The sequence below is a fragment of the Nelumbo lutea genome, chromosome 1, assembly GCF_056320005.1.
Source record: "Nelumbo lutea isolate HS-2025 chromosome 1, American lotus-T2T, whole genome shotgun sequence".
NCBI classification, from domain to species: domain Eukaryota; kingdom Viridiplantae; phylum Streptophyta; class Magnoliopsida; order Proteales; family Nelumbonaceae; genus Nelumbo; species Nelumbo lutea.
This window is the reverse complement of record NC_142684.1, coordinates 153,707,338-153,727,619: the sequence shown is the minus strand read 5'-3', so window position 1 is coordinate 153,727,619 and position 20,282 is coordinate 153,707,338. Positions and strand designations below refer to the sequence as shown.

At 37.6% G+C, this 20,282-nt stretch overlaps 1 long non-coding RNA gene across 3 annotated transcripts; it reads right to left on the bottom strand.

Annotated features, from left to right (window-relative positions):
* Positions 1-7,173: 7,173 nt before the first annotated feature.
* Positions 7,174-11,006, bottom strand: LOC148878497 (uncharacterized). Of its 3 annotated transcripts, XR_016102440.1 has the most exons (8): positions 10,777-11,006; positions 10,610-10,682; positions 10,248-10,401; positions 10,018-10,109; positions 9,402-9,647; positions 8,147-8,342; positions 7,747-7,857; positions 7,174-7,380 (listed from the first exon to the last, which is right to left on the bottom strand). It is a non-coding gene; the product is annotated as an uncharacterized LOC148878497 (long non-coding RNA). The 3 variants fall into 3 exon arrangements; XR_016102441.1 differs by lacking the exon at positions 9,402-9,647 and having other exon boundaries at positions 7,174-7,650; XR_016102443.1 differs by lacking the exon at positions 9,402-9,647.
* Positions 11,007-20,282: the final 9,276 nt, after the last annotated feature.

Sequence of the window (20,282 nt, the reverse complement as noted above, 5' to 3'; positions counted from 1 at the left end):
AATCAAGCAAGACGCGCGGTCGGTACCATGCATAAATGGCTCCACATCACTAAAAAAATTCAGAAATGGTGGTCCATTCCATTTGTATTGCTCCTGTCACATGCCCACCAACCGACTGTGTCAGTTCACTTGAACATTTGAGACAAATAACGTTATATATGGTCTATGGATGTCCATTCTTCATATGTGTTCACTGCTCATGGAAAGAAAAGTTCTCTGAAATTACGTATCTCAATTTAATTTTCCAGTGTAAAGGGTTAGTTAGATGGGTGATGCTGAATTGTTGATGAAGAATAACATCATTTATCAAGTGAGGCGTGTTTCGAAAACGACTAATGAATGAATTGATGATTTGACCTCCTATTTAAAAGGTTGGATTCCGCTTTCTTCCTGATGATAGAACCCTGAATAAAATGACAACCCATTAGCATGCCACCATTTTAACACTCTAGGTCCATATGTAAAGATTTAGTATCTTTGAATGGGTACTTAGTGCTATATATCAATACTAGCGGGACCGTGCGATGCATGGGATGGGGCACCCCTTCTTATTCCTCCCCCCTAAGTCAACAAGAAACTCTATTTCATCTTTTTCCGACCCCAGTGGTGGGGCGGATTCAGGGCGAGGTACTCATTTCCGGTTGGAGATGGGAATTCTCAAATTTTTCTCACCTTGAGGGAACCACTTAAAAAATCTAATTTATAAAATTTTATAAATAGAATTATGGGAATTTTGAGGTATTTTAGGAATTGAGTTATAATAATTTAGGGGTATTTTATAAATGAAATTATGGGATCTTTGGATTATAAGAATATGAGGAAAACTTAAAGATATTTTAAAAATCAATATTAAATCTATAGATATTTAACTAATTTACCATAAGATTTGGGGAATTATATGAAAGCCACATCCCTAATTTGGGGCAAAAATATTTTCCCTGTCTCCACCCCATCATTGCCTCGTCCTCGTTTAAGATTTGAGGAAACTTGCCCCGTTTGGGGTGGGGTAAGGTAAAGCTCCAGTTTTAATTACAAGGAAAATTGCCGTCCTTGCACTTCTAATAATTTTCTATAACTAATTAACTAACAGTATATTAAACAATAATGAATTACAATATTTTATGATAATTTTCAAAAACAATTATTGAAATTGCTATTGATTAGTAGTAATTTATAGTAAATTGATTATTTATAATAACAATAAGTTAATGTAAATCATTTACTTCTTAAGCCTAAATTATTTATATTATTTTTAAGTAGGTATGTATAGTAAATGTAATTATGGTAAATTACATTATTTTTAAGTAAAAGTAAACCATTTGTTGTTAATTAATGTAAAACCATCAAAGTCAACCAAGTGGTTTAGATTGGTGTGGATAGACTTAATAATTTTTCTAAATTATTTAATATTATTTATTGTAATAATAATAATAATAATAATGGATTGTTATTTAAATAATTATAAAACAATTTCTGAAAGATTATTTTTCCTAAATTTTTTAATAATTATTTAGTTGAATAATAATAATGGATTATTATTTAAATAGTTTTGGAGAATATTTTTTCATATATTAATTTCTTAATTTTTAATTACTTATTTAAAAAATAATTGTGGATTATTAGTTAAAGAGTTTCCCTAAATTATTTGATAATTGTTAATTATAATTATTGATTTTATAGAGATTAGTAAATTGTGCTAATTATTAGTAATGTAGTATCTTTTATCAAAAATTATTATTGTAAAATTTTAATGAAAATTTATTAAATTACAATGATTAATGTAAATTACACTAAACGTTAAAATTTTGAGAAATTTAATAAATTATGTTTTAAATAATTATGGATTATTAGTTAATCATTTAAATGTGTGTGTGTGTGTGTGTGGATTGCTAGTTCTCATTGTCTGTTGGGAATTTCCAATATGAAGACCCTTAAGGCTCACTTTGGAAGGAGTACAAATGCAAATTTGTAGAGTGCAAAACCTTGTATTTGTACCTGTGAGTAGCATTTGAGTGCAATAAATTGGAGATGAAATCAGCCCCCAAAAGATTGCCCCCCCCCCAATGTCCCACACCACATCCCCTATTGAGAATATCTCCCGATGGTAATACTATAAATGATGATGTCATCATCGGGAGATGTTCCCAATACACGGTGGCAGGAATGTGATGTGGGACATTGTGGGGGCCTGATTTGAGCTCAATAAATTAAATGGGATACCTATGAGTTGACCTGACAATTGGGATGGGTCAATACGCTTTGGGTTGATTTCGGATCGGGTTATCAAATGTTAGACCCTAACCCTAAATGTTCGGGTTAGGGTTGACCCATGGGTCAATTCAGATCATCCCAAAAAATAACTGAAATTTAAAAAAAATAATAAAAAAAAACTACATGGAAAAAATGCTAAAATTAAAGGAATTAACCTTAAAATTTCAAATAAAAAAAAACTTAAACATTTAATAATTTAAAGAGTAAACAATAAAGAATAAAGACTAAATAAAAAAAATTAAAGAATAGAAACTTCTAACAATGCATAAATAGTCCCAATTAGACTTAACAATCGGGTCAGTGGGTCATTCTCACATTCAGGTAGCTAAATATGAAACCTTAACCCTATTTTTTCAAATTGGGTTGGATCGGATTCGTGAACTAGATCAAATTTTTGAACTGGATCAATTTTTTGCAGCATTGGATTAGTCCAAACAGGGTGCAGCCTAGTGGATTTACATCCCCATCCTTCACGACAGAATAAGGGCTACACTATAGTGTGCTGCGTTGCATGTCTTTTTCACTTGAACACATCCCACAAACACATAAGTTATAGAATATATATAGCCTGTGTACAGCTTAATTCATAGCACAAAACTTCTGTTTGCTGATTGAGATTTTCATCATATACTGATCATGGGAGTTGGGAGTCTTCTCAAACCTCAACCGGGACTGAGAATTCTTGGAGAAGCAAAAAAAAATCAGTGACTCACGATCAAGTCAGGATGCACTGATTGGAGGATATCGATCAGTGATCAGTTGAGGAGAAAAAAATAATAAAAGATGGACGAAAGGGACACACTTTGATGGGACTCAGAATTCGTCGTGTGAGGTGATGCCAATGAGGCGATGAGGTAGGCGATTTATATGGACGAAATGTTCTCTATATGTGATTGGGATAAACGTGGGCAGGGTTGTCATGGGTAGGAGATCTGAACTTAAGTCAATACGATGCGTTCACATTATCATTCCATCGAATTGAAGCCATTAATGCTAGTAATGTGAACGGCGAGATGTGCATTGGGGTGGGGTGGGGGGAGTTGATTAATGGGATATTGGTTTTCATTGATTAAGATTTTTTTTTTTTCAGATTTTATGGGGTTTATGAAAAAATTAATTTTTCTTAGTATAATTTATTCGGATAAGTATCTGTCATGTGAATAAATAACTTTTATATCTGATGAAAAAGTTATAAATACACAAATTTATCTTTTTTAATAATATTATTTTAGGATTAAAATGGTAACCGCCTTATTTATTTGAAAAATAAAAAAGTATGGATAAATATACATTTACCTAATAAGCACATTTATCCAGATAATTAAAAGAATTGGTTTTGGCTTGATTAATGATAACGATGATGCATATATATTTTTAGAAAACAAAATCAAGCATGATAAACAAGTTGCATATGAAACATCTCTCCATGCATAATAAATGTATGGAAGATATTCTGATACGTAACTAATTAATGCTATTTGAGCAGTTTTTGATTGTAGGAGATCGGCATTCAAAAAAATTGGTATCTATGAATTTAAAAACCAGTCACTCAATCGGTTGGGGCCGGTATTCATCGAGAACGGATCTGCTCTTCACATAGGGCACTTCACATGCACATCTTATCATACATTGAGAATATTTCCTATATTTGCAAGTTATTTTTCACAGGAGATGTTTCCAATGCACAGTAGATGTACATGTGAGGCGCCCAAGTGTGAGGAGCAGGTCCCGTTCCAAATTCATCCCCATTGTTATTTGTGAAGCGTTGACATCTCCCCCGGTGATGAACTTGGCTTCGGTCACAGCCTAGCATTAAGAATATCTCCATGCATATGTGTTTTATTTCATGGGAACATGCAAAATTGCAAAAGACTGTTTGAATGGTATAAGTACGGATTTGCACTGACTGAAGCCAAACTCCCCAGTGACCGGACTGTCCCTCAGCAGTGAAACGATGGTTAGATGTATAGATCGGACCATGATGGGCCGCTAATTAAGCCACCACCCAGCTCTCAACCATCATATTTTTAGTTTTAATCGGGCCAAATTTCTCGACGAACCCAGCCCATTAAGCGTAACAGAACCTCGGCAGATCCAAACCCACAACTTAGATAAACTCAGGACCATGGGCAGTTTAGAATCAAAACGACTCATCAACATATTCATACATGGCTAATATAGGAGGATGTTCATGTTGCCAGGCTCTCTCTCCTCTCTGTTCGATTAGAGAACCCTCTTCTTTCAATAATATTTCACATTCGATACTGGTACTGGTAGAAGCCATGTTCATTACTTGTGCAGTGAAAGTGTGTTGGAAAAAGATGTTTATCAGAGAATGCTGTCTGCAATTTTAGAAAAGAAGTGGGGATCTTATTGATGTTAAGCCCCTTACAGAAACAAACATGTTTGTTTTGGGTCTTACAAAGTTTGCCACTTAGTAGTTCCATTTGTTTGCCGTGTAAATTTTATTTGTATAGTAAATGCGGGGAAGTGTAAATTTTGGTTTTTTTTTTTTTTCTTTGCTTCGTATTTGATTTTGTCTTATTTGTTTGAAAAATATAGGAAGTAAAATAATGTGATTATAACTTTATATGAAATAGATTGTAAGTTAGAACAATGTTATTTCTTGAAGAGGAAATAAAATTGATGTGGTTAGTGCATCACAATGAGCTGGACAGTTACGCCACTGACTCTTGGTAAGAGGGATTCGTTTTCTGTCAGCGGCGAGTAATGCGTTAATTCCATAATCGGTGTTGTTTAGCGGTTCGGCCCGTTTGATACTGAAGAGCCTATTCGCGAAGATGTTGTGGCCGACGCCCTCAGCCGTTTCGTGTTGGCCGGGTCTAAATTAAGGTGTTAATCCTTTAGGCTTGGTTCAGCTACCGTGCAGTATGAGGGTTGTGCTATGCCATGTATGTGTGGTGTTTCCTCAACTACTGTTGAATAAAAGTAGACTTTATTTAGAAGTTGTTTATACATTGGATCCCCTATTCTATTTACTGATAGTACATCCTAAGGTTCCCGTGTTTTAGTTTTTCAGCACCAGTTTCCCGTCAAGGTCTTCTAGTCTTTTAAGTGCTCAAGCCAAGCACTCTGGTTACCTTCTCCTTTAATTCCAACAAGATGTTTCTTTCATTCTAATAATTCTCTCTCTTTGTAATTTAATCCACAATACAAACATAACTTTTAGAACCATCAGCAACAGGAACTTCAATAAAATGATTCCATGTAGGGACAGCCTTTCCACAAGTGGATAGTATAGAATTTGTATATTGTTGTTCTGGTGTCTTGTAACTAGAAGTATGTTCTATTTTCCTACAATTTAAATTTGTTATTTAAAAAAAAAATTAACAAATTTTATTTTATTTCAAAATCTAACTAAAATTACCATCACGAAGGCATTTCAAGAACATGAATTCAAAAATTATAATGCATACATGATAAAGTAAAACTGATTTCAATTTTCAGCTATTTTAGTATTACCTTATCAATATCACAATTCTAATCAATTTCAATTTTCAGCTATGTGAAAGAGCATAGACAATTATAGGTAGGCTAACCTACAAGACTAAACAACTGGCTTGAGACTCCACTTGGTGGATTGAAGTGAAATCCTAAAGGAAATATCAAATTCCGAAGCAAAAATCAAATTGGAATTTCAAGTTGAGCAAACCTATAGGCAGAAGTTACAAAAAAAAATGTTACAGAATGAATAAATATTGCAGAATAAAGAAAAAATGTTGCAGTTTGGAATGAATAAATGTTGTAGAATTAGAATGAAAAAAGTGTTGCAGAGTGAAGCTAATCACTTGATCAGTAATGAATAAATGTTGTAGTTTGGAATTTAGAAATCAGTGGAAGAAGAAGAGAGGAATCAACTGCTGTAGTTGGAGGGAGAAGGGGTGTGGTGAACAAAGTCCATCGGCGAGAAGAAGAAGAAGAAGAAAAAAAAAGAGAGGAAACTGGACGGCGGATTTTAGAGGGAGAGGGATGCGCGTGGTGAACAAAGTCCAATTGCAAGAAGAAGAAGAAGAAGAAGAAGAAAGAGGAGAGGAAACTGGCCGTCAGATTTAGAGGGAGAGGGACGCGCATGGTGAACAAAGTCCACTTACGAGAAGAAGCAGAAAGAGGAGGAGAGAGTACGAGTACTTGTCGCCGGTGACAATAATGGCATTGGCGGCGGAGCTGGAGGCACTGGTAGTGATGTTAGGTTAGGTTTGAACAGAGAGGAAGATGAGAGAAGATCGATGGTTTTTCTTGGGAACTTGGGATTCGATTGGACCTAAGGTCCTATTTGGCCCAAAAAGACATTTTTTGTCCTTTTGCACTTAATGTGAAAATGGAAAAAAAAAAAAAAAAAAAACCGGCCGGTTATACAAAACCAGAACTGGTTCTATGGTTCATTGATTGAACTAGACGGGTGGCCGGTTATTCACAGCTTTTTTATATACCGGTTTTGGGGGTACATTTGGACCAACTCGGGGGTGGGTCACGGTTCAACTGGTTCAATCATCCGGTCAGATATGGTTTTCAAAACATTGGCCACTGCTTTGTGTTCATTTTTTTCCTTTTTTTATGAATACCAGGGTGTCTTCGACACTTTATTGGTCTTGATGCTTTGTCTGAATAATGGGATGAACACAAACCAATTTTTGTGCTGATTTTTTAGATGAATACAAACCATAAACAAACCAATATGTTTGTAGACAATTTTTGTGCTTAACTTGGTGATAATACAAACCAATTTTGGGATGAATGTTGTTGATAAGGCTCCGTTTGGTTGGAGTACGAATACAAATTTGTAGAGTGCAAAACAAAAATGTTTGGTTCATGTGAGTGCAAAGTGGTTTAAGATTTACACACCCACTTTGCACTCAGCTCATTTGTTTTGAAGGATGCAAATAAAAATACAATTTTTGTGGATGTTTGACATTTTCATGAATGCAAATACAACTGTTTCTTGCTACCAAATGGTGTTACAGCTACTCCCACCATTAAACAAATATACAAAATAACAAGCTATCCGGGCATACAACGGGCAACTTGGTAAATACAACGGTCTCTTCTACCAAATGGAGCTTCTAAAAGGCACTTAGCTGCCCGAGCATCCTGCCACATAAAGGAACAAAAAAAAATAGTGACAAACCATCCTGCAAACATCAAAGTAAGTCTTGAAATAAAAGAATCCAATTGGCCTGTGGACAAGAGATGGATCATATCTGGGATCATTTCCCAATTTCCATGTGCCAATTAAACCATCTGCATATAGAGATATACAAAGAAAATCGAATTTTAAGATCATATCTGGGATGATATTTATAGCAATTGATTAATTACTACTAACAGTAATTTGTGGAAATTGTATGGATGAACCTCTTCCTGACATATAAAAGAAATCACATAAGAAAACAGAAGAACCAACAATGAGAATATGAAAGCTATGGTAGAGGATGAGAAGGGTTTTGATAACTTTACCTGCTGGTGTACCAAAAAAGCAGATGCACCCAGAGCTGTTGTAACAGCACCAACAATGACTCTATCATCGTTCTCTGTCACCTTTCTCCTTGCCACTGCTTATTGAGCTATCTATATCAAAATACTGACTTTTGTCAAAATATTTATGATTGTCTCCTTCATCAACCACTTTATCATAAAACTTCTCCCTCACGTTTTCAGCTTCACTATGACCATTATCATGTAGTGTAGCCACATTGAAGTATTTTCTCAAAGCAGCTAGGCTAGCATAGAATTTCAGAGACCCTCTTGGAAAACATCTAACATCTAAAGAAAACATCTAAAAAGACATTGTATGACCATTATCACACAATCAAAACTTTCTAAAGAAAAACATCTAACATGGGGCAAGTGAAAGAACCATTTCAAAGATTCAATGGATTATTTCTTTTGGTTCTTGTCCAGCACGTTGTATGTCATGTAAAACCCGTTTTACAAGGTCAAAGTGAACTCCACCAGTGACAGATACTCGAAGGTCCAGAAGAGGTTGCAACTTTTCAATCAAAGCATAGATGCCGTAAATAATCACAAGACGGGAGGTTGGAACTTCAACTGTCCTGTTAAGAATATGAATAAAAAAATATATTAAGAATTAGGAATATTGAGGAATGTTGATAACTTCATTAGATATATTAGGCTCCCCACCTTTTCTTTTTATGAAAAATGCATGAAAATAAAATATTTGAACCTAGAGAATGCATTCCTTCTACAAAAATAAAAATAACTACAGTAGTATATGCCTGTAATTCTGCAAACACATTGAAACATGCACATTGGTGTTGTAGTGAAAAGACAAAAGGAATTCTTGGAAAGTTTTATTGAATAAGTGGAAAAATCTCACTCAATTGAGCAAATACATGACCACCTACTGGTTGATCAGCTGGTACTAAGTTAATATATGTAGCTCTAGTTCCATATGTTTAACTATGGGAAATGTTTACCGAAAACAATTAAGCACATAAACATCCATCATTCCATACTTTTTTCGGTAACTGTAAGCTTTATTGCATTATTAAAAAGATGTTATTTACAATGTGCCATGCACCCCTACTATAGGTCAGCATGTCTTTGTAGCCCTTCTGTGTTTTGGTTTTTAGATTACAAGCTTCCCCCACGAGAAGTATTTCCATAAAACAATTGCTCCCCAAGGGCACCTTCTTTTGCCAATGATCATCCATGTCATTCGCAGATCTCTGTGTCCATTAAAACCTTAGCCCCAATTCTGCAGCTAATCTTCTTACTTTCATTATCTCTTGTCTAAAGATCCATGGACCAGAATTTTATTGTTTGAACAAACCAATAACCAATTAGGAGTCACCTTCAGCCACAATGTGACTATATTGCAAGGATTTTCCTATACTCAGCCCAGATTGCAAGAAATTCAGCCTTTATAGAGTTCTATATTCAAATGGAACCTGAAATATAAGGCGTTCCTGAAAACACCTCCAATACCTGAAACTCCAAGGTTACCCAAACTACAATGATAAAAATTGAATTTATTGAGATTTGGTTACAGAGGGATCCATATTCATCTTATCCCCCTATAAATTGATGAGTGTGGCACAATATTTCAATTTTAGAAAATGTCATCAGTCGTGAAAGGCTTGAAGGCTTACATATACTTCATCTAATGAGCAACTTCCGTGGATATGATTTCCAAAGGATCCATTTGGACTGAGATTTGTCTTTAAAAATCCTATTGTTCCGTTCTTCCCATATTAAGCATAGGAAAGCTGCCCTCATCCAAAGAATCTTTCCTCTTTTTTTCTTTTGTGAGAAGAATGAATAGTAGAAAAGCCTCATGACCTCCCTAGGAGGATCAGACCTGCCACCAAAGACAGCAAAAGGGAAAATCCCAAATGCTGGATGTAAAAGAGAAGGAGATTAGTAGATGGTTAGTAGTTTCACATCTTGCTCGGAAAAGGAAACCTCTCAACAAAAGGCCTATACCCCTTCCAAACAGCTCTCATAGGAAAAGGGGGTAATAGATGAAGAGGAAGAAAAAAAATTAAAGAAAAAAGCACAAGAGCAGACACCAAATTAATCAGCAATCCAAATACTAAAGTCAGCTCAACTGGATGTTAATGTTTTGTAAACATCCACAAAAAAAAATAAAAAATAAAAATCACTGTAATTATACAAAATGGAGTATAGATCATTGAACACTCTCAAGCTTTTCTGAAAACATTTCATCTTCCTTGAAGGAGAGGAGAGATAACTCTTTTCATGTACCTTAGAAGCATATGGCATGGCATTGAGGTCTTCAATTGTAAGAGGTGATCCACATGGCTTTTTGTCTGTGCTAACAAGAGTTGTTGCTTAGCCTGAAACACAGAAGAAGGATGGGAAAGAGATTAGCACTTTCCTCTATGATGAATGCATGAATACTAGAGACAGCATAAACAAATAATAATAATAATAAAATGATGGTAGCTTCCAATTACCCTCAATCTTATGCTTACCTTTGAATGGCCCTTCAGACTTAGCCCATGTTAACCAACATTTTGCCCTTTGTGCTAGAAATCTCAAACATATGTGTTACAAGTATGCAGAATCACTTGAGTCTTAATTGGATTATGTACTCCTTTTAGTCACTGAATTATCTTAGGCTTCGGTCTGGAATTTTGACTTAACAGAAAGGAATGAGTGATAAGGTACAATTGAAGCAGCAAAGAAAAATGAAGGATGAGAGAAGCAATAACTCTAGAATGCGGTGAAATCAAAAGGTTCCAATGCACTTAATCAATCAAAAATAAATCAACAGACAAGTAATAACTCTAGTATCCAAAAATGGAAGTAGATAGCAAGATAGATGGAACATTACCTAGAAACGAAGAGGTTAAGACTCTCTCTTAAAACAGAAAATCCAACAAATGGAAAATTTGATCGAACACGACCTAAAGATGAAGAGGTTAGGATTCTTTCAAAGGAAAACCAAACAAACAACAAATAGATTGAAGATAATTGGAAAATGAAGGTAGATCGGATTACCTCTGTGAAAACGAAGGCAGTTCAGAGTCGTTCTACTCAGTTTCTACGCATTTGCTCGCAGTTGAGAGTCACTCGCTGTTCTCCTCTATCTCGAAAAAAAATATCTCGCTGTTCTCCTCTCTCTTTTTCGAGGGTTTTGGAAAAACTCAAAACCTATTTACCAACCATAGAAGCAATATTTTCTCCTATGTTCGGTACAAACCTAAGAAAATATACAAAATTGTATCGAAAATCGATGCATTTTTGAAACCTAACCAAACGGATACAAATCTGAATCGTAGTGCAAATTTATAATGGTTCATATTTGCACTCCAACCAAACGCAGCCTAAGTGGGTATACACAATCGAGCTTATAGGATGAGTAGTGGACAAATGAAATTGATGAGGATCGTGGTGTTGTACTATTATTATCGTCACAAAATAAGAAAGGTTGTTGGAATGGGTTAAAGGGTTTAATTGTTCTTATGTATAATTGCTAGTTTCATTTTGACGGTTGCAATGTATTAGAATTGCAGATTTTGCTTCATATTTGAGACCTTTGTCTTCTCTTTTTAAATAAATATAGTGGACCTGAGGCACTATGTCTACAACTTATATTGCAATTACATCTTATCTGTCTTGATATATGTTTCCTTCCTAGACATACCATACTAACATAATTTTTTTTTCCATGGGATGGCTTGGCAAAAGGATCTACAAATATTCTCTCTCTCCCTCCCTCTCTCTCTTTATATATATATATATATATATATATATATATATATATATATATATATATATATATATATATATATCTTTTTGTAATAGTTAGTTTAATTATGATTTTTGTAACAGGTAGTAATAGTAAATGCATATCCTTTCTTCTTTGTAGCATGAAGTGCCATGAATATGTACAGATGAACAATCAAATGTTGATTGCAATTGTTGGATTATATATATATATATATACCACTCAATGTTTTAAAATATATATACCTATCTATACATACATGTAAATCTTTCTCTCTCTCTCTCAATCTATCTTTTTGTAACAATTAGTTTAATTATAATTTTTGTAACAGATAATAATAGTAAATGCACATCTTTTCTTCTTTGTAACATGAAGTGCCATGAATATGTACAGATGAACAATCAAATGTTGATTGCAATTGTTGGAGTTACAACTAGTGGAGTTGAAGCTGCATTGACTCTTGTACAATAATGGTTGGACTATGTTGATAGAAAACCTTCTGTTAACCAAGACTTACAATGACAAGATTTACTAGATCAGTTGTATAGGGGAAGGCAAATTGGTTGTTACAACTAGTTAAGAATGGGCAAAGAAGTCTTCTACAGTCTTTGTAAAATTTTGTGGGAGAATGGATGACTCCATAATACATTGAAGACTAGTGTAGAAGAACAAGTTGTTGGACTTTTGCACATCTTAGCACACAGTGTCAGGAATAGAACCATTGGATTTCACTTTAGTAGATCTAGAGAGACTGTTAGTCATCACTTCAACTCAGTGTTAGATGCAGCTTTGAACTTAGAAGATAGATACTTGGTTCAACCAACTATCACTTATACACCACCTAAGATTAGAAAACTGACAAGACTTTTGGTCATATTTCAAGGTAATGATAGTGTTAATATTATACCCCTTAGTTGCCTATATGAATCTAGGTGATGAATCATAAAATACAAACAATATTATTTGCTTGGTAGGATTGTGTTGGGGCAATTAATGGCATGTGCATACCTATGAAGGTTCCATTTGCAGATGTAGCTAGATTCCGTGGTCGTAAATTATATCTAACACAAAATATCCTTATTGGATGTTCTTTCAACCTGCTTTTCACTGGTGTTTCCTGAATGGGAGGGTGTTGCATTAGATTTCTGCATGTTAAGTAGTGCATTGTCAAGGGAACATAGACTAAAAGTCCCACAAGGTATCAATACATATACCCATATAGGTCATATTAGATATAAATGTGGAAATTGCTATATAACCATTTCTAGTATTTTAATTAGGTAAATATTACCTGGTAGATTGGGGTTTTGCTCTTAAGTCTAGCTTCCTCATCCTGTACCAAAGCACAAGATACTATTTGAAGATTGGAGTTCACATCAACCAAAGAACCCCAAAGAGTTGTTTAACCTCCATCATGCTCTACTCAGGAATGTAATTGAGTGGATTTTTGGGGTTCTCAAGGAATGCTTCCCAACTTTGGTTTCTGATCAACATTATCCATTCAAAACACAAGTCAAGATTGTCTCAACATGCTGCATATTACATAACCATGTAATGGGAGCAAACCCATATGATCGAATAATGTCTCAATATGATAGTGAGGTAGTTGGATGTGCAGATGTTGAAGTAGATGACGGGGAAGAGTCATGATGTTGTTCGTGATACTCATGTTTCCCAGCCATCTCAGTGCATTAGTAGAAATGAGTCTATGAGAGAAGGACACCGTCTTAGGGAGGAGATAGCTAACCAAATGTGGGCAAACTACCAAATGGCTCAATCCAAGCGTTGGCATTAATATATCCATGTTTTATCTTCATTTTAGTTGTGTTGGACTTAATAATGGAGTTGTATTTTGAATTGAACTACTACCCTGTGTGACTATTTGATGTGATGAATGTTATTAGTTTTAGTTAAGGTAGGTTGATTGAATAGTTGAATTGTTGCTATGAATTTACTAATTTTGCATCATGCTATATGTTTGGCATTGTTCTGTTAGCTGAATAATATGGGATGTTGTTTGGTTTGAATCAAATATGGATACTCAAAATAGTGAAAATGATGGTAGATCTAGTAAGTCCAATATGAGTTGGACTTCTAAGATGGATAATACATTGACTGAGACTTTGATAGAACAAGTGGCCCTTGGGTACAAAGTTGATAAAAGCTTCAAAGATCCGGTGTTAGGTGTTTTCACCATGGTAAGGTGGAGGTTGATTAGTCTCCGAAGGTCCAGAGATGGCGGCGAGAAAGAGAGAGGATGTGGAGAAGAGAGGAGAAGAGAGGGGAAAAAGGAGTTTCTTCTCTCTCAAAAACCCTAGGTCAAGGTAATCATTGTATTGTCTCTCTAGGGAAAATTTGCTCCCTCCCTTTTATAAAAGGGAAAGTTAAGTTTATCAAGGAAGAAATTCTTTCCTGTTAGGAAAGGGAATCCTTTCTGTTAGGAAATGAGAACTTTCCTTTGTTTCACTATTAAGGAATCATTATTAAAGAATCTTATCTTTTTCGGATTCTTTCCGTATGTGATTCTATTATACTAACGTGGCGTGGGTGACATCATCATTTGGTAGGCGAATTTTCATTAAACCCACATGCGTAATTTAAAGACGCACATATAACCTGTTAGATAGTGTATGCCCTTAGCTCCAATAAGCATTATGTACATTATGACATTTATTGTAAATAAATAAAATACATATTTGATTCATGTTATTATGGTGTGTTTCTGTGTAATACCCTTAAACTGGACACATATAAGACTCATGTTAGTTTGGAATATTCACAACCGTTGGATAGATCTAGGGGGATTTGTCCTACCAAGGCTGACACTGATGTACCACTAAGTTGGTTGGGGTGGCCTGTCTCAACTGCCAAGGTGAGACCTGAGGTACATGTAGTGCGGGTTTTCTTGAAACCTTGAACCGGACCAAAATTCTACTATTGCCCTGGACCTTAGAGATAGATTGACAAAACTAGAATGTTACACCTGCCCCTAGACTTGATTATGCTACTGCATTAGGTGTCGGATCGGGATGTCTTTGATATGCCAATTAGTGAGATCTTTAGAGGGGGTCAAAACCTGGGCATGTTGCGGCAGTTCAAGAATTCATCTGAGTGGGTGATCATAGTGATAGGATTAGCCCCTTTGTCGGATAAAGTGAATGATTGGGGATGAACTTTCTTTGATGGAAACTTAAACTACCGACAGTTGATTTCAACCGTTGAAATTTGTTTTTATAAAATATATTTACATAGAGATACACACACACACACACACACACACACACACACACACACACACAATATATATATATTATAGTTTCAAAATGTTTGCAAAAGGTTTTAATTCTCAGGATCCATGTAAGTAGAGAGTACAACACTGCACCTTGCAGCTAAAGGAGAGGTCATCTCTTGTCGAACAGTGTTTGATCATTATGGGCTGAGAGGTTAAGTGTAAGACTATTTAGGATTATACCTGATGGGCTAATCTATCATCTGCCCACAGTCCTTGGGCCTTCATAAGATGGATAGACCCAATGACCATTTAGTGTAAATGTTGGGCCCATTAAGAGCCCATGGTGATGGACTCATTGTTTCACTGCATTCAGTAGTGAATTCGGCTAGGCCTTTTAACAGAGGCTAGGTTGAACCCATGTGGTTAACGTGTAGATCAATGATAGGGTCTCGCACCATACAAAGAGAGTTAAGCTAGCCAACATTAAAGTGGAAGTGAGCCTGAAACATTAATGGGCCTAGAAGCCCATTTTGAACTAGGTTATTTAGATTAATTAAATTGGGGTGGATCTGGGATTTGAATTAGCAAATAAGATAATGGATTATCCTTATCCACTTAAAGAGTTCAGATTCAAATAAAGATTTGGATCAAAGGAACTCCTAATTTGATTAGGAAGGTTGATCTTTATTTGCATATAAGATAAGGGATTATCCTTATCACTTAAAGAGTCTAGATCCAAATAAAAGATTTGGATTAGGAAATTCCTAATGAGATTAGGAAATTGTCTCTTTAAGGCTATAAATAAGAGAGCAGGGCGAACCTTCGAAACACATTCACTGAATACAGAGAGAAGACAACACAATTAGACTGCTCTTGCCTTCTGCTCTTTTTCTTCCTGCTCTTGCCACCCTACCCTGTTCGATCTCCAGTTCTTTGATTGGATCAAGATTCGATCAAGATATTGTTTCTTGCCAAAAGAAACAATCTAGAAGTTGTGCTCACTGTTCCACTCGATTCTTGCTGAAGAATCACTAGTTCTTGCTGAAGAACTACCTGTTGATACTACATCATCCTAAACTGTGTCATCTTCAGTGGAGGGAGGATTTGGTACTCTCTTTGGGCGTGAACACCTATGTTGGGAGGAGCATTTTTGCATGGATTCCGTATCAAGTATATCCCTCCCTTAATTTGGTTTCAGATTCGGTCCGGTTTGGTTACAAGAACGAACCTTGAAAATGTAGTTTTCTAAATTGGGAATAGGATTCCCGGATGGGAGTAAAGAAAATTTTGAAATTTTGCCCAACCTTCCTATAGGGTTCGTTCATCCATATGATGGATCTCCCATCCCTTTAGTGGTATCAAAGCCAGGTTCAAGTCTTGAACCAAATTAGAACAGATCTAAATCTGTGCAAATGGGCAGAAAGCGGAAGGCGTTCTACCCGATTTGCGTAGTTAGCATTTTTTCTGGGAATTGGTTCCCAGATTATGAACATATGATCTAGAAAGTAAATTTTTATTATTCTCTGAAATTTATAGAATTGTTCTGTGAAAATTTCTTGAATTTTTTGGCTGCACATGTGATGGAGATCGAATCTTTATGGTGCCAAGATTGGTGCACCCTGCAATTTCTCTTCTATTCAATTCTAGTTTGTAAATATATATATATATATATATTTTAGACAATTGTATAGGAATTCGATGTGATGTAATAATAAAAAATTTATGTTTTTCTATTTTATTTCCATTTGGAGGCTATTGGAGCATGCAATCTACGATTAACTGCAATCTACGATTTACACCATATTTGGTCCAAACTGGTTGAACCAAGTTGTTGGTTTGATGGGGTTGGTTTTTCTAACCCTAATTCGATTTAGGCTAGAGGGTTGATGGCCCACTTCAAGTTTTAATTTGGCCCACCTCTATAAAACCTAAATTTAATATGACAAAACTGAATCAGCCCTAATTTAGCAACATGGGTTGAACTACTTTTTGCAGTACAACCCATGTACTTAGATAATGTTATATGATAACATTATGGGCTCTGTTGGGCTGATACTGATTTAATATAATTAAGTAAGGATTTTACAGATATTTTAATTGATTGAATCAATTTGTTTCATGCATGTGATGTATGGATGTGTGATGTGCTACGTACATGGGCCATAAGTACTTGACCCATGATTATTTTGATAGTGGCTCTTTCGCACACCATGGTTGAATGCACATCATTACCATGGTGTCCATAAGATCGTTGGATGATCTCCCCGTTTGATGGACCCCCACATCAGCTTCCTCCCTAAAAGGAACCATGCGGAACCCTAGCTGTTTAGGGCCCATTTAAATCTGGCTTTGAGAAAGTTAGTGGGAGCCACTTTGGTTTGACATAAATAAAACTAAGGCGTAATATTTCATTCCCTCCACTAAAATATGAATGCATGCAATAGGGAGATCCATATGATGAACTCTTTAAAGGCCTTCCATCATTAACATGAAGATGGGTCCTTCAGTAATGAGGAAATGCACCATAAAATTAGGCTATCCATTTGCTGCTAGATCTGTTGGATTGTTTCATAAGATGGGTAAGCACTCACTAGACAGAAAGGTTTAACCTAAAATGGCAATGAACCTTGTATGATAGAGGCCAAAGGGAAAGCTCATGAGATGAGTGAATGTGATCCTTCACAGAAATTGGTGGGGTTTTGCAACTGAAATAGCTGGCTCCATCCACCCTATGTGGTTTCCCACATTTCTAGAGACATAGTTCGCACTCTCCGTCACTTAGATAGGAGGAAAATTTCAGAGATGAACAAATGAAAATGGAACATAGATTAAAAGTCATATCTATGTAGATGACATGAATCAAATCGGTTTGTGGACTAATATTTGTTTTGCCTTTTATCAAAAATGGCAAACGGACAATTCGTCAAACTGTTGGATGATAATAAGTTTAAGGGCCCAAATTACGTTGATTGGTATCATAACCTTATGCTAGTTTTGATGTATGAGAAATTAGACAAGGTTGCTAAGAACCCTGCTCCGGATCATCCGGGTGATAGGGCTTCTGAGGCCCGTAGGAGGGAATATCGAGAATGGGAAGAAAAAACTCTCTTGCCCGGTGCTATGTCATAGCATCTTTAGACAATCAGATACAACGACAATTCGATCAGATCGAAGTTGATGTAGCACAATCCGGGCACTCCTAGTTGACTGCTGATTGGCTCCTTGTTGGCAACGGACGGCACCTGAGAAGATGAAAGGAAGGATTCCCAGGGATTTACCCGGTGGGAATACTCCGATGCTTAAGTTAGTACTGTGTATGGGAAGTAAAGAGAAAAACGAAGGCTAAGAGTGGAGGTCGCACTTTATCACTATACTCGAGAGATTGGAGGTCTCAAGAAGATCTTTCTCCTTTGTCCTGAGGGCTTTTATAGGGGCGCTCTTGTGATATCGAGCATAACCGCCATTGGGCCCCCTGCCACAGTCATTACCTGCCAGGGCTGCGCAGGTGGCCATTGTGACGTACTCCTTACCTAGGCAAGTGACACGTCCCCAAAGTGACAGGCACGCCTCTGCCTACTGAGAGACGTGGGTGCAGACTGTCGAAAGGATAGGGACTGCACCGTCAGTTAGGGACGTGGCACAGTCTGACTGGTACAGCCTGTTAAATAGAAGCTTCCTGAGGAATGCTCGTGCGGCCCATTTGCGGGCTACTTTGCAGCGAGCTTGAAATACTTCAAGAGTACCCTTAGTAGAATTGGTCCTCGGGATGACTTGTTTGTTTGGGAGCTTGGGTGAGCTGGTTTTCTTAGCTCGCAAGTTAAAGTTGCCTCAGAATACCCCTTTAGAGGTAGCTCGGGGAACCCGGAGCTCGCGTTGTGGCGAGCTCCTCCTTTAGCGCGCTACGATGTAGCGAGCTGCTTTCTGGACCCATTACTTAGTTGTACTGGGCCGCAATGCTGAGCTGTTGCTTACGCTGAGTCAGTGTCCATGTGTCACCGTTTCATAGGTCGGGTCAAATCATCATTCATCAATTGCCCAAACTCCTTGGGCTAAGAGTATCACCTTAGCACGGGGAGTTTATGAAGCGCGATGGACCGATTTGACCGAAATTCAAACTTGATTGACTATCCCCATTAAATGCATTTGCAGGAATCAAGAGATCTTCTGACTTCTTTGACTTTTCAGATTCCGAAAACGTGCTGAGGTGGCCTTTAATTCAGAACGTCGTGCGGCTGCGACTACCTTAATCGTGGAAGGTGTGCCACCAATCGCCTTCGATTTTTAGAAGGCGTGCGGTCAGTGCGCCCGCGGACCGTTGGATTTGCTTTGATCCAGGCCGTCAGTTTGAAAGGATGGGGACTATAAATAGGGGGCCCCCTGGGCCCTATCTCCTTCCACGCCATCTTGCTGTCTTTGGATTCTGAGGTCGCATACTTCGCCTAGTCTACTCGAGTTCCTTAGTCTGCTCCTTTCCGTCTACTCTAGTGAGTCCCAATCGCCGTCAGCCATGTCTGGATACCCACACCATGCCTACCACAGGGGCGATAGCCAGGATGATGATGCTCCCTTGAGCTTGGGAGGAGCCTGGGAGCAAATCCTGGAGGCTCGGGAGGCCTCTAGTGACATGGCGTCTACTTCTAGGGGGAGGGAGCATGACACCTTTGGCCCTTCCTTAATGACAGCAGAGAGACTCAGGTATCTGATCCGCTACTTTCACCTCCTTGGGGACCTGGTTTACAGCCTCCCTACCGGCAACTTCCCCTGGGAGCATGGTTCCAACAACATAGTAATTTTTCAAGAACAGCTCGAGGTTGGCCTGCGTCTTCCCCTGCACCCCTTGATAGTGGAAGTGCTAAATCACTTCAACGTCACTATTGACCAGCTTCATCCTAACGTCGTTTGAAACATGGTTGGGACTATATCCCTGTGTCACGAGTACTGCCTCCCTTTGGACCTTGACATTTTTGTCTCTATCCTTTGTATAAAGAACATTGCTCCTGGGGTTCCTCCGGAGAGGCGCTTTTATTACCTTTCTCCCCGTCACGGCTATAGGCTCTTGTACGAGCTGCCAAATAGGATTCTCGCCTGGAAGCGGGACTACTTTGTGGTCCGTAACCCCGAGGGGTGGCCCTTTCCCACTGCTTGGAGGGGCGCCATCTAGGACCCTGGGGCCGAGATGAACCCTGAGATTCGGAAAACGATGTTGTCCTAGGCGTCGGTAGGCTTCCTTTGCTCGGACTACTTGGCCGAGGAGAAGCTCATGCAGGCAGGCTTGAGCCCGGGTAGGTTGGCCTTTTAGGTCGCATAGTGTCTTGTGACTATTGTGTACACATGTATTTTGTTTCTTGTTGGACTAATATCTTGTGGTCTTTTGGCAGCCATCATGTCTAGTGCCGATTCGCGCCGCCTCCTCTCAGGCAGCCAGAGTCGCCAGGTGAAGAGGACGCGCCCCGACCGACCCCCTCCTTCGGGCAGTACTGAGTTTGGGTCTGCCAAGCCGGTCCAGCCCTCTACTCCGCTCGAGGTTCCAATGCCCCCTCCTGA